Below are 16,188 nucleotides of genomic sequence, written 5' to 3'. Positions count from 1 at the left end.
CACTTTATTAATGGATTACTAGAAAGTACATATTGTTGATGGATTCCAGAAAAGTACACTTTTACCAGAAAGTACACTTTTACCAGAAAGTATACTTTAATGGATTCCAGAATCCATTAATAAAGTGTACTTTCTGGTCAAGATCTGTTCTGCAGTGGTTTCCCTGCTATCTGCTACTGAGGCACTTATTTTCTCTCAGATTCAATTTAATGAAAAGAATATCTTTACAGAACATAAATACGTAACCATGCACAGTAACCATGCACAAGAAAACCAATAGTAAACAAGATTCAATATCTCGGATAAAAATTGAAGTTGTGACAAATAGGTGAAACTATCTTCTTTGTTGGAATGATAGACATGTACTGGAATGTAGTGATGGATACACAGTTCATTGACTGTGTAAAGTGTAGCTGGAATGTTATAAGCCGATTATATGACCTATGCAGAAAGGAAGCTATGAGATAAATATAATTAATGCCAAACATTCGAGGCAACTGAAATTCAGGGCACAGAAGCATACAGTGCTACAGATGATTTTCTAATTTGTGCACATGGACCACATAAAATAAATAATTTGCAGACTATTAATCTGGGGACCTTAAAAGATGTTAAGCTTTAAGTGATAAATGCTAGTTGGAATGCTGTATTTGCCAAGCATAGATTGGGGGTCTAGCAGTACCAGGAATAGCAAATTTCTTATTGTTGTGTACAGGACGAGTTTGGTATACAGCTATTTAATGCAGTCTGAGTTTCAAATACAGATATGACATTCATTAGTAATTCAAATGTCAAGAGACATTGAACATGACTCGTCATCAGTGGTTTACAGCAGTGTATTCTTAAAGTGGTTCGTTTCCTGGTGGCAAAATATGATGTTCCAGGAGTTCACAGAATGAAGTTTTCGGCAACATGGTCTCGATCTTCTGTGTTTTGATGAAGTAGTCATTTCATTATTCAAAGTAACTATATATATATATATATATATATATATATATATATATATATATATATATATATATATATATATATATTATATATGGATTCCTATTACAAGAACGAAAGTTCACTACTTCGAACTTGCAATAGGAAGCCTCACTTCTGTGAAAGTTCACTTTAACGAAAGTGAACTTTTGAGTAAGTGCACTTCACCGAAAACGCAGCGGAGGACATAAAAAAAACAAGCTATGTCCTCCACTATGGTGCGATAGTCACGGACCTTGGGGTTAGGGCACGGGTTAGAGTAAGGGGATAGTTAGTAAAGCTATCCCCTTACCCTAACCCATGCCCTAACCCTAAGGTTCGTGACTATCACACCATAGTGGAGGACATTGCTATGTCCTTCACTGCGCTGAAGTACTCACGGACCTTAGGGTTAAGGCACTGGTCATAGTAAGGGGATAGCCCGTGCCCTAACCCTAAGGTCCGTGAGTACTGCACGGAAGTACAGTACGACACCCGTTTGTTGTACTGAACTTCACGTAAGTGCACTTTCGATTAAGTGTACTTTCGCTGCAGTGAGCATTCCATGCACTATTTCGAATTAGTGAAAATTCTGTCTAGTGTATGGAACCCATATATATGTATGTATATATATATATATATATATATATATATATATATATATATGTGTGTGTGTGTGTGTGTGTGTGTATATGTATGTATATATAGACAGATACAGCATTTGTGTGTGTGTGTGTGTGTGTGTGTGTGTATGTATATATGTGTTTGTGTGTGTGTGTGTATGTATATATATTCACGCATGTAAGCTTACTTGCTTTCAATGTAGCAGGTTGCTAGCATGCTGAAAAAGTCAACAATGTTTAGGCATCCCTACACTGCTAGCAAGTATCACTCTTCCAAACAGTAAATCATTTGTTTGCTACATACAATGCGTTCACTCTCTAGTTACCTGCTTAATCCAGTGCTTGTCTTTGATATTGTTGGGATTCTGCCTGTCTTTCTTGATATTGTTGGAAATGAGATGATGATATATCAAATGCTGACATTTAAAAAAAAGGGGAATTTAAAACCCAGTGAATGAAATTTGTAAATCGTATAGTTTAGTAATTAATTTACTTTGCAGACAGCCTTTATAAATACCTGCTGCCCTATGTACCTTGTGCAATATTTGTTATATGAATGCACTGGGTAGAACAAAGTGCTGATTTATTTGCTTGAATTGCTTTACTGTAGTCCTTTTTCTTCCTGTTGCTTTGTTTCCTTTCATATCTCTTCCCCTTTTTCTATGACAATACCAGGTGTGTAATACCATTTATCTTAAACTGCATATCCTCAAACAGCAGGTTATGGTATGTACAGAAGGGCAAATGAGTCTGTGAAGATACCAGGTATATAAAGCTACGCTGTGTAACCTCAAAAAACAGGTTATTTTATGCACAGAAGTGCAAATGATTTAAAAGATTAGTGGGAAAGTTTCTAAACCTTGACACCGTGTCATAGTGACAAAGTATGCCACAGTGACAAAGTGGTTAATTATAAGCTACCTGCTGCATAACCATTATTTATTTATAAATCTGGTATTTGTTCTGGGCCTGGGGCCTTTTTCAGACATGCCTCAGATGTAAGAGCACATGTAGAGCATTTCATGCAGAAATATTATATAAATACAGACTTAAGGTGGTACAAGGGTGAGATGTTCAATGTGTTACAGGCAGATTTACAACTTGTTACAGCCATTCTATGTACCTTAAGAAAATACAGCAACCAAAATGAGAACAGCATAAGTACCAGAGCCCAGTTAGACATAAACAGGACCTGAACAACACACTAGGCGCTGCATCTTAACAAAGCTATTTATAGATTCCACGTAATTTTCCCCACATGAAGAAAGACGTAGTAGATGCTAATTTGAGTATACATTGCCAACCAAGATGAGAGAGAGGACAAGAGAGCTAAAGTAACACAAAAATACACAGTTTATGTGCTGAGTGGGTAACTCCATTATCTGAAATGCTTGGGCCATGTTTTATCATGGGAGCTTTTGTCCAGTAGTAAATATTTACCTTGAGGTCCTAGCCCCTTAAAGTTTGTCCCCAGGATTTACTAATCTTCCGTGTAAGACTAGATTAGTCTTACACGGAAACGCCAGTCTAAGAGTATGATGGCAGTGTGCCTTGAATATTGAGGGCGCAATGCCTCAAGCTTACATGGAGCATGGACGAGTGTAGGGGGTGTGTCGGACTGCCTAGTAGTCCAAAAAACCACACCCCTGCACTGGCAAAACCCAAGAAATGTCGAGTTACATGAGCGAGTCTGCTCACATGTGTACATTGTAACACTACACTCCCCCATATGTTAAACCTGATACAAATTTAAAAATTAAAAGAAATTTTTTTTCTTTGTTTTATTTCAGATATAGCTGCCCGTATTTGCGCGTGTTTGCACGGGTTAGCCCATTGCTTAGCTACAGTTACCAGCTTAAACACCGAAGAGGATAATAAGAAAAATATATGCAAATTAAGCAAAATAGTGATAGCGTAGTGGTTAGAGCCTACACACAAAGAGGAGGCATTCCCAGTTAGAGTCCCACTACTGCACGTTCCATTTTCTGTTGGAAATCTGTATACAAAAATATTTCCTGACATTTATCATGTATAAGTTTTGTAAAAAGCATTCAAATGTTATATGTAGTAGTGAACGAATTATATATATATATATATATATATATATATATATATATATATATATATATATATGAAGGTGAAATGGTTATGCATTCTGAGGCATGAGTAACTTATTTTAAGCAATATAATGCACTGCTAAGCACATTTTAGCAGTATTTAGCATATTTAAAACCAATTGCTCGTAGCTGAGCACCGCGTTAACAAGTGCAATGTATTTGCGCGTAGCTGCGCACCGCGCTAACTAGCGCAACATCGAGCAACGTTGGGCAAAGTCAGGCAAAGTTGAGCAAAGTCTGCTAAACATGGCCACACCTCCTTTATTGTACCTTAACCATTCAGGTCTGGCCAGTAGGAAAATAAAAAGCAGTGACAGGGCTCGAACTCAGGGTACTGTGCACTATAGTCACAGTACATAACCACTAAGCCATGACAGCATTTCATAACCATGCACTTTCAACAGACACACATCTATCAAAGGAATATTACACATTGCCAACATCAGCTAAGCAGGTGTGCCTACAGCTGAGTTTTTTCAAAACTGGCCAATCACAAATAAGTGCGGGAAATGAGGCATATTTAAGCTCCACAGGTGGGAATACTTGCCATAACTGGTTGTAGCTCCCTTCTGCAGTCAGCATGGCCCGTGTTGGAGAAGGCACTCAATTTTGAGCTCAAAGCTGGGGCATTGAGGAGACCAAAGTAATGGTTTGGCTCCTTGTCCAAAATCATGAGGAAAGACTCCTGTGGGGCTAGTACCAGGGCACCCAATATAAAACGGAGGCCTGGAACAGTCTAGATCATGATCTCACCAGTGCCACTGGTGTTCCTCGGACTGGTGAGCAGGTCAGGCACCATTTTTCTGACTTGAAGCGACGTAAGGAGGATCAAGTGGACCAGTGGATCCAGGAGTCCCATGCAATGCCTATTGCCTCAGTACTGAGTAAGTAGCCATTGTATTAAGGAGTTAAGAATTGCTATGCTTGTCTATACTGTGGATAGGTATGTCTCAATATCACTGCATTTACTTCACAGCTGCAGGTGTCCGGGCTATGAATCATCAAGCCCATGAAGATAGGTTGCAAAGTCTGCATCATCAGGCAGGTTAGTAATTATTCTGCATGTACTGTTATATAAAATAAACGAGAGAGCCTTCAAAAAGTGTTTTAACCCAATAAATAAAGGTGTAATAATCCTTTAATAAATGTATAATTCCTGGAGTGCGTCTGTGTCATTTTCTTTGATATGTTGTACTGTTGCATTTTACAAATAGTACTGTTGTATTAAGCAGTGTTAACCCACACTTGGGTAGGCCCATATAATGTGGATGAATGGAGTGCCAGTAGCTTTTATGCATATTTACAGCCCTCAACTGTTGGTTCATGCCCAGCATGTACAGGTTAATCTGGCTCATGAGTAGCTTGGTATTGTGTTCCCCAGAAATGTCAGTGTGCTGCCAGAAATGTAGGGAGCTGTTAACATTTAACTGATACTTTCACCTGAACATATCTAGATAATTATATGAAAGTACAGCTGTCAGTGTACCATCTTAGCAGTAGTGTGTGTGAGCAACTCTCAAAATATGTAGCAGTAACATCTGCATCTTGGACAGTTTGTATGTAAGATGCAGCTCATGTATATAATGATCTAGCAAAATCCAATTGCACAATATAAGGACATTGGGTAGTGTAATAATACATGTAAGGGACATATAACTGCAGTTAATAGGAATGTAGTGAAAACTAGAAGGATATATAAGTTGTTAATTGAGCTATCCTTTTTCACCCTACTGTATGTGCATAAAAATGCAATTCCACACCTCAATCGGCATGTCTAATCTCAAAACATTTGTTGGGACATATGTCCTGTTGGTTTATAAATATTTGCATTTATTTCTATGTATGTGCCCTGTTAAAATACCACAATATTGGTGGCCTGTTGCCATCAATTTAACCTGCATGCTGTTGTAATGTCCACTATTGTTCTATATATGCATGTGTTATGCTTGCTTTTCAACTGTTGATAATCTGGTGTGTTGGGTTAATGGGAATACTTCTGCATGCTGTTATAACTAATTGGGAATGCTGTTGACTGTTACTAACCCATATCTTTATTAAACCCTCCAAAACATAGTTCATATGGGAAGGCTGGTCCCAGCGGACCCACCTGTCCCACCTCAGCTGGCCATGGCACCTGGCACCAGCAGGTCCGGTGCCCAGCCTGGGACCTCCTCCTCCATTGGCCCTTTGCCACCTTTGGGTGGAAGCGCTTCAGGGGTTGGGGCTCGCCCCCCCTATGCAAATGTGGCTGGAGGAAGGCCACCTAACACCCTTCGAACAGTCTGGGCTGTGGTGTGTAGAGAGATTGAATGTTCTGTTGCAGAACCTCTATGCCAGCTTGAAGCACGAGTGGCGCAACTCCCAGGTCAGCCTGCCCCTCCTACACAGCCCCCAGCACAGTCACCCTCTGGGCTGTGAAGGTGCAGTGGTCACTTCCTATGAGTGGGGACCTCAGACCCACTGTTTCCAACTGTGGGCTCATGGGCTTGCGATTTCCAAACATCCCTCCCCATCAAAGGTGTTCACCCACCACATGTGTCATATACCGCCCCTATATGCATCTTGTTTGTCTTGTCTGTTTACCTCCCTAACCTACCTCCCCAAATATACCTACTTCCCCTACCCCACATTCCACTCTCACCTGAAAAAAAAAGGGCAATCTGCTCCCCCCAAAACAATTATGCCCCATACATAGCTGCCCATTTTGCACACATGTCCACTAGACACACAAAATGTAATTTAATTGGCATTACAACATACTTTGTTGTCCTCACCCCTCTCTTGGGGGTTGAAGGTTTCATATCTACCTCCAAATTTATTCCATATGCACAGCTGTTGCTGTTAAAGAAATGGGCAGTAATGGACCTTCCCTACACCCGTCCTGTACATCCCGAGCTACTTTCCATACTGTCTTTCCCTCTTTGTGCCCCTTTTTCACCACTTTCCTATCTTCCCATTTTTCTTTTCTTTCAAAGAAATGAGCGCGGGGGTTAGCGGGAGTAAGCAATATTAAGCAGTAGTTAGCGGGTTTGTGCGAGTGTGCGCTTGTTTGCACTTAGCTAAGCATTGCTAAGCATCGCGCAAACCCATGCAAACCTGCTTATAACTGCTTAAAAGTGCCTTAGTCACTCTGTATGTGAGGGCCCTTGTTCTTCTCCGGAGCAAAATAAAACACCTCTGTCATTCTCGAACCCCAAACCTTCTACACACTACACAACATGAAGTACCACTAAGCCACAGTAGCTATACAACAAGTTGGTGCTGAAATAAATATATCATGCATCAGAATGAGTGAATGTAAAGGAAAAATAGGAATGCCATACCACACAACTTGTTCTGTGGATCTTTACCAACAGTTGTTGTGGGATTACATTTCATGACTGTGATAAGAGAAGCAGCCATTCTAGCAGGAAATAATGTTACACCATCACTTTACAACCCCACACAGTATTGCAGCAGGACAAACACTGGCATATCTGTTTAGGGCAGAGGCCATACCTCCCAACTGTCCCTAATTTTCAGGGATGTCCCTGATTTTGACACAAATTTTAGCTCTGTCCCTCTGAATCCCTCCTAAAACTACTGACTTTGGCCAGAAAGGTGGTGAATTACACTTAATGAATAATGACAATAATTAAGAGTTAGACACTTCTTTTACTTCAGAAAAGGTGTATTAATTCATATGCTCTGATTCTCTCAATGTTTCAACTTAATGGCACTAACATTTTAAAGGTGTCCCTGACTTTTTCTTTACTTTTCCCCGAGTCTGTTCAAATATGTACCTGAGTGTTTGAGAGGTCTGGCAGAGGCAGAAACACAGAGGCATGTCAGCCTTTCTGTTGTTACACACTGTGCAAATAGCTTTGGAAGGAATTTTGGAAGCATACCCTTATGTAAGAATACAACACTGAAATACAAATGGATGTACCCATGTACTGGTAGCAACCAACTGTAGCAGTGCCATTGCTCTAGTGCTGAAAAGACCTGTGTGGTGCACAGACAAAAAATAACAGGCTATTCTCTGGCTATCATGTGGATAGGTCCAAAGTTGGGAGTTACGCAGACAGACTACTTGCCTTGATAAACTAACATGTACACAGCAACCCTATAAGTCCAGCAAGATATAATCCACACAGTACTACTTACGCTCTCTGTACTTCTGCAACCCTACCCAAATGTAGAATATACCTGTGTGTGCAGGGTCTACCAAGGATGTAGGTAAGCATACTCACAGTACTGAAATGTGTCCAGTTTTTCTGAGCAGCTTGTGCTAATGTCAATACTAAAAAAGCACAAACTGTTTAGAACTGAGTAAATGAATATTCACAGTATAGCAGTTCACAAACAATTATTGTGCCAAAGGAGTACATCTCAATAACTAGCTTAGTATGGCTGTTAATTGTAAATGTTGAAAAGAAAGTACATCTTTCATGTATCTTGGGGTAGCATTTTGAGGGGTGAGTACATTTCTACACTGACAAGTGGGTACTGGAAGCAGCAACATTAGGTTCGAGTACAAAATGTAAATCTCTGGCTACACCCCTGGCTTCTGATATAAGAACTATACCAACCTTCTGTCTTAAACAATGATATCCACAGCAAACAAGGGATGATCTCCATCTTGGAAAGCTGAAAGGGCCACACCTACCTGAGTTAGCAATTTATAGTACTGGGTTGCTATGACAGTGATTACTGCAATTACTACACAGCAGGCTGCATGCAATTAGCAAGTGGTGGCCACTAATTGGTGCAGAGGCCATCACATGCTCATGTGCAAATACCTACAAAAGCAGGCTGCAATCTCTGCCAACAAACTCAATCACTCTATTGCAGAGACTGACAGAGAGAGAGAGAGAAAGAGAGACAGAGAAAAGAAAAAGAAATATCACCAAATCATACAAAGGAAAGGTATGTGGCACATATGTATTTACTGGCATGTAGTAGATGTTACTGAAGATTAGTCTACATAATGTGAACCATTCATATGTTGGCAGCAGTACAGATTTATGCATAGATGTTCTGCTTAACTACTGCTATGGACAATGCAGTGTGTACCTGTGGGCAGTGGGACATACCTGTGAAATGTGTAGCTCAGCATTAAATGTCAAAGAAATTATCCATGTTATCTGTGTTCTGTACAGTAGTGTGGCCAATGGCTGTTGGTGGGATTAGCGCTGACATTATAAAAACATGGGTGTGACAGAACAACACACGCATGATAGTCATATTAAAGTGTAGCTTAGCATTGGCAACTGCTGTAGCAGTCTAGTATGCTTATCTAGCATTTGTAGCCATATATACCCCCCTAATGTTAGTGTGTGTTCATATGTGACACCTGTTTGTGTTGCAGCAAGGCCCAACAGTTCAGCTGTGAGATCCAGGGACTTACAACAGTGTGGACCTTGTGTGTGTATGCCACACACATACAGAGAAATATATATGTGTCATATATATTCACATCTGTATATGTGCATAGAGCAGGGGACATATTGCAACTGTTTGTAAAGGGTGGAGATATATATGTTGGTGAAGGTTAGTATGCGCATATTTGTATGTAGGTTTTAGTGTGTGACAAACAAGACAGCATACAGTGCTGGTATATGACATGTGGTGGTTAAACACTGTGGGCGGTTTGCTCAGTTTGCAATGTTGAAGCCAGTGAGGCCTGCTGAAGCTACCTGGGCTGTGAACACCTTCAATGCATTTATCCCAAGACTGCGATTTTATTACATTACTGTACACCTCGCATCCTTTGTATAATTGATATTCTCACTATGAAACGTGAAATGTATATGTGCCTACATATATATGTATATGTATACCAATGAATGTGTATATGTATGTATGTATATGTATATATATATATATGTGTGTATGTGTGTGTGTGTGTGTGTGTGTATATATATATATATATATATATATATATATAGATATATATATATATATATATATATATAGATAGATATATATATATATATATATATATACATATATATATATATATATAGATATATATATATAGATATATATATAGATATATATATATATAGATGTATATACTCATACACACCTACATCTACTTGTTGCAGTAGATTCTCTGTACTGTTAACTGACTGTGATGGTCAATGTGTTCGTGAATACATCAAAGATATGTATCTGTGGGATAGCTTAGTGGGAAACTGTTTATGTCATGTTATTATGGGTGCTTGCTTTGATCCTAGCAAAAGCTGTGTATTCTGTTGCTAAGCAGAAAAGGTGCTATTGCATACAGTGTGATTAAGCCCCTTGGTCTTAACTAGGGTGTGTCATTGGAGGCTAAAGCACTACATCTATGATTATTGATTGGTACTGATGTTGAATCCAAATCCTGTGTGTACTGTAGTACTACTTGAAGCTCTGGGCCTGTACAGCAAAGTATGGTGCAAGTCCACAGTGCTTGCATCCACTGTTTTGTGTGGTCCCTGTATTCATCACAGATTACATTTCTCAAGATTAAGGTTGTGTAAGTACTGACACACAGTACTGTATAGTACACACTGAAAGCTTATCTGGGTTGTCATATTTTAAAAATTGCACTTAAAGTTACATTTAGTCGAATTTAGTCGAAAGTTTGCTTGTTTGTTTGTTTAATTGAACTGTGGAGGCTGCCCACTAAAGTGTGCTAGCCTGTGTAACTAATTTATCACTGTCTCTGCATTTTCTGTGTATTTCTGCAAAAAAAAAACAAAAAAATAATCCTTGTTTTCCCGCCTTTTTCGACTAGTTTAGACCAGTATACAGGCATTGCTGTAATCTGGGCTGTGGTGTAGTTCCTGTGTTGTCCATTACCTTACTTGGATAAAAGGAAGTTTCTTTGCTCACCAGTGGGAGTGGGGAGCCTTGAGCAGCCAACCTATCCTTGGGGGAAGTGACCTCAGCACAAGAAGCTGTTAGTAATTGGTTGTTTGGGACCATTCCTAGCTCTTTTGTAGTTCACTGCTTAAAATCCGCCTCTGGGTGTTTTTTTCTGGCTATACTGCTCAGACAAGCTCCACGTGGGTTTACAGAGTGGTCCTAGCAGCAAGGAACTCGAAAAAGCGACTACTTTCTGGATTTAAGTATCTTTGCTCTTTTTCACTGAAAATAGCTTCTGCTGCTTACTTTAAACTAGCCTGAACTGTTTTTTTACTGATTACTGCATTTATTTTAAAATTGCACTTAAAGTTACATTTAGTCGAATTTAGTGAAAAGTTTGCTTGTTTGTTTGTTTAATTGAACTGTGGAGGCTGCCCACTAAAGTGTGCTAGCCTGTGTAACTAATTTATCACTGTCTCTGCATTTTCTGTGTATTTCTGCAAAAAAAAACAAAAAAACAAAAAAAAATAATCCTTGTTTTCCTGCCTTTTTCGACTAGTTTAGACCAGTATACAGGCATTGCTGTATTCTGGGCTGTGGTGTAGTTCCTGTGTTGTCTATTACCTTACTTGGATAAAAGGAAGTTTCTTTGCTCACCAGTGGGAGTGGGGAGCCTTGAGCAGCCTACCTATCCTTGGGGGAAGTGACCTCAGCACAAGAAGCTGTTAGTAATTGGTTGTTTGGGACCATTCCTAGCTCTTTTGTAGTTCACTGCTTAAAATCCGCCTTTGCACGGTCATGCACATAGCGCAGCGCCGGTTAAACAAGGTTAAACTTTTTCTGGATCCGCCAAGTCTGCTCTTCAATTTTTCCCTTAGAACTGTTCTACTTGCAATCTAAACAGCCTATACTCTATCTGAAAAGCTCAGCACTTGCTCCTAAAGCATTTTGTATACAGGTAAAGCACTCTTAAACAAACGAAAAGTACTTCATTCACCTAAATTCTGTTGAGTACCCATTTCCCTATAGGTCCTTTCTGACTCAGTTACACAGCAATCTTTTTCACTATTTCTAGCATGTCGAAGGGTCAGTTGCTAGCGTCCTCTCCTGTTCAGCTGGTGAATCTGGGAATCTTGAGGCAATGTTACAATTGCCTCATGTACACAGACAACCCTCTCCTCCTCCCAACAAATACAAATATATGCGAGAGATGCAACTATATAGCCAAACTGGAGGCTGAGCTCTCTCAATTCAGTACTGGCAAGACCAGTCAGGAGGAGAAGGTAACCACGTACACCACAAACCCAGTCTCACATAGAACTATCACAACTGCAAACCAAACACATAAACACACAAAAACATACTCGGAGGCGCTGATTAAAAATCTACCAAAACAACAGAGGCCTCCAAAGCAGACACCCAAGCAACCGCCACCTCAAGACATAGTAATGCAACACATAGTTCACAAAGTCAGTGTGCTAAACAGTCACAGCCTTTAAGGCCAAACAACATGCCAGACACACTTGTAATAGGTGACTCCATAGTCAGGCACACTGACGTCCCGCTCACCAGACTGAACAAGGAGAGGGTCACAGTAAGCTGCCTGTCGGGAGCTAGAATCCGCCACATAACACAAGCACTCGGGTCACTCCACAGCAAGTACAAATATGACTCGGTCATTGTACATGCAGGTGTAAACGACCTGAGACGTACCTCCCTGGACTACATGAAAAGAGACATAGAGGAGCTCTCTGATTATGTAGCCCAGGCCGGTATGACCCTGACCCTGAGCAGCATCTTACCCTCACCAAGAATGATGCCACAGTACAAAGACAAAATGATCAGTTTTAACAATTGGCTTAATTACTGGTGTCATTCTAAGGGGATCCAGTGTCTGTCTGCTTGGGATGACATGCTTGACAAGCCACGCTGCTTCAAGAGATGGTTTGCACCTGTCACCCTGGGCTTCCGGATATTGGCCAAGGCTCTTGCCACCCCCATAGTGCCTTTTTAGGCAAGGCTCAAATGACAAACCTACCTCCTAGAAAACACAAGTGGAAAAAAACTAAGGGTAATGCTGCTCAATGCCAGAAGTCTAAACCTCAAGATGCAGCCCTCAAGCCCTTCTCAGTATGGAGAACATCGATGTCTGTGCAGTGACTGAAACCTGGTTCAAGGCTCCTGAGAGCACCCCAGCACTATCAGGTTTTACCTCATATCATGCTTTCCGGCCCCAAAACTTGGACAGAACCACAAAAGGAGGGGGAGTATCCATTTTCATCAAAGATACCCACACCTCCAGGTTAGTGGCAACGCACGAAGCATCAGAGACTATCCAGGTGCAACTAACCATAGGCAAAACTGCCTTGCAGTTTGTAGCATGCTATAGTCCACCCTCTCAAACTCAGGAACCCCACACAGCCTTCCTGAAGACACTGGAGAGTATGAATGTCTCTCCAAATGCCATCATTTTGAGAGACTTCAACTACCCAAACATAGACTGGGAACATTACTCAAGCCCCAACACTCTAGCCCAAAGGTTCTTAGAATTCATAAACTCAAATGCAATGACACAACTAGTCACCATTCCCACAAGAGGAGACAATATACTAGACCTGATCATCACAAACATGGGGACAAAATGCTCCACACCGGAAGTACATCCCTCTTTGGTAAGATCAGACCATAAATTAATCTCACTGGAAATCCACATCCCGCCCCCACCCCTGCACAAAGACCACAGTGAAGAACTTCTCAAAAGCAAACTTCACACTTCTTAATACTGAAGTGGTATCTTTCAAGACCCTGGGCCAATGGAAACCACAACCCATACTGCTGAATCCCTTGCAAATGCCTTCTATGGGCACCTTCAAGAATGCATGGATCATGCAATCCCAAATAAAACCAAGACCCATTCCCCAAAGGCAGGCGACGGTCTGGTGGACCCCAGCCATAAACAAACTTTACAACAGAAGGAGGAAGCTACTACATGACAGAGCAAAATCCCTAAAAGGAAAGGCATCTCTGATCAGTACTAGCAAAAACTACGATCACTCATAAAATCATCCAAGGCCAACTTTGAGAGAAAAATCGCAAATGACACAAAAGACAATCACAAGGCCTTCTTTAGCTATGTTAGAAACCTGGGTGGAAACTCCCAGATATGCTCAGAGTTAGTCCAAAATGACACAAAATACACTGAACCCACTGACATTGCCAACATTCTGGCAGACAGGTTCAGTGCAAATTCTCCTCCCTCCCCAAAGGAGAAATAACTATCCCAGCAGAGTGTAGCCTCCTAACATCTCAGATGCCCAGGTGAGAGCCGCCCTCTCTAAAGCTAAAAACACAGCACCAATGGGACCAGATGGTGTCCCGGGCTGTGTGCTACATGAACACCAAGAGGAACTAAACCCACACATAAGGCTGCTGTTTAATCTTAGCCTTACCACAGGATACGTACCAAAGAGTGGCGTCGGCAACAGTGGTCCCACTTCACAAAGGCAGTGCTTCTACGGACCCTGGAAATTACCGCCCCATAAGCCTGACAGCCTGGTCTGCAAAGCTATGGAGAGGATCATTATGGAACTCATAAACAAAGACATTGGGGACCTACAGACATTGGATCCTACCCAATTTGGCTTTGTCAAGGGCAGATCCTGCCTTCTGAACTTGGTCGACTTTTTTGAAACAGTCACTAAGGCCATTGATGAGGGTAAGGCAGTTCACACAGCCTACCTTGACCTTGCAAAAGCCTTTGACACAATATCCCACTCGGGCATCATAGACAAACTCACCAGCGTAAATGTAAACCCATATGTCACAAGATGGGTTGCAAACTGGCTCAAGGACAGAACCCACAGGGTCAGAGTTGCTGGAGCTATGTCAGACTCTAAGCCAGTCACAAGCGGTGTCCCACAGGGCTCAGTCCTGGGACCCCTCTTGTTTGGCATTTATTTTTCCGAGGTACAGGCAAACATAGGAGGATTGTGGCTGACAAAGTTCGCAGATGACTGCAAACTGGGCGCCATAATTGATACTCCAGCAGACACAAACATCCTTCAGAGAGGCCTCTTAGAAATGGATAATTGGTGCCAGAGCCATGGCCTTAAGCTAAACGCCAAAAAATGTATAGTCATACCCTTTGGGAAAAACAAGGTACCGACAAATTACCACATAGGCAGTAATCCATTAAGTACGGAAGAGGTAATCAGGGACCTAGGGACCCAGGTTGACAGTAACCTCTCATTTGACACTCACATTGCCAAAGTGGTTAGGAAGACCTTCTATATTGCCCACCTTATCATGAAGGGTTTCACATCTAGATCAAGAGATGTCATTGTGCCCCTGTACTCTTCTCTTATCAGGCCAATGATTGAGTACAATGCCCCATTTGGGATGTATCTTACCCGACACCTGCAGCAGTTGGAAAGACCCTTCCTCACCAAGAGGATAAAGGGTCTTAAACATATGTCATATGCTGCCCGACTGAAAAAACTCCAGCTCTATTCAGTCGCATACCGCCTACTCAGAGGTGATCTGTGCCTGGCGTACAAGGCCATGTCCAATCCTGAATTAATGGACATGCTCCACCTCAGAAAATCCAAATCCATCAGAGCCACGAGAACAAGTGACTTAAACCTCAACACAGAAATAAATAGAACGTGCTGGAGGGACAGATTCATAACCCAGAGGCTCCCTACACTCTGGAACAGAATCCCAGTCCATGTTAGGCAGAGCCCCTCACTGACTCTATTCAAGAGAAATCTCGACGAGTGGATGGGAGATCATAGGTTTACCCCGGGGGTCATCTCTTTGTCACTACTAGACAGAGTCATAGTAAACTAAACCCTAAAAGGGCGTAGTATTCTCATCCTAAGGGGTGGTGTAAGCCACATACACTCTGGCTAGGCTTATAAATGCCCTAGGGCAGATAGCCTAGTACGAACCTATGAACCTATTTATGTCTTGTAATTATGTCTGATGTGTGTGTGGGTATGTCTGTAACATGTCCTTTGACATATGTGTGGTAAAACATATAACTGCGTATTTAGCAACATTCATAATGTACTACAGCAGTATGCAACCTATATTCCCAATTATGCACATATTTTGGACACAGGTTTGCCATTAATAACTTGTGTGGTATAATAGTAATACATTTACTGGACCTTACACTCATTGTGATGGATGATATATTTATTTACACATCAGCTTGATGTATATCTGCTGTGGTTTGGTGGTGCATTGTGTTGCATACAGTGTGCCAGATACTCTTGTATAGTCTTATATAGTGATTTTATTTTGTTGCTGTGCAGAACATGGTTCATCAGATTGAGAGCCAGACACTTCCAAGCAGTTGTGGGGTGAGCAGTGATAAGTGGCAGTTAGTGATTCACTCTCAGTTAGCTAATAGGTTGCTATATATGGCAGTTCAGTGATATCTGTACTGTATAATGTTAAATGTGCCATATGACTTGCTCAGACATATTTTTGTATTTATGTCTTCCAGGGATCATGGCACATCGCAGGAACCCCACTTACAGTAGTGCTGAAGATGACACAATTACTACCAATATGATTGAGCACTACAGTCTCATGTTCTCACGAACGAGCCAGGACCAGCAGGAGCGTACTGCAATGTGGCAAGA

The 16,188-nt window shown here is 41.2% G+C and overlaps 1 protein-coding gene across 2 annotated transcripts in view; it reads left to right on the top strand.

Moving 5' to 3' along the window:
• The window catches only part of SLC35F2 (solute carrier family 35 member F2), a 482,376-nt gene that overhangs the window by 283,883 nt on the left and 182,305 nt on the right, over window positions 1-16,188 (top strand). The gene's annotated exons all lie outside the window — the stretch shown is intronic.

This window comes from Protopterus annectens, chromosome 5.part0 (genome assembly GCF_019279795.1).
Source record: "Protopterus annectens isolate FY-2018-M chromosome 5.part0, PAN1.0, whole genome shotgun sequence".
Lineage (NCBI taxonomy): Eukaryota > Metazoa > Chordata > Ceratodontiformes > Protopteridae > Protopterus > Protopterus annectens.
The sequence above is the reverse complement of the archived record's forward strand: the minus strand, read 5'-3'. Positions and strand labels throughout refer to the sequence as shown.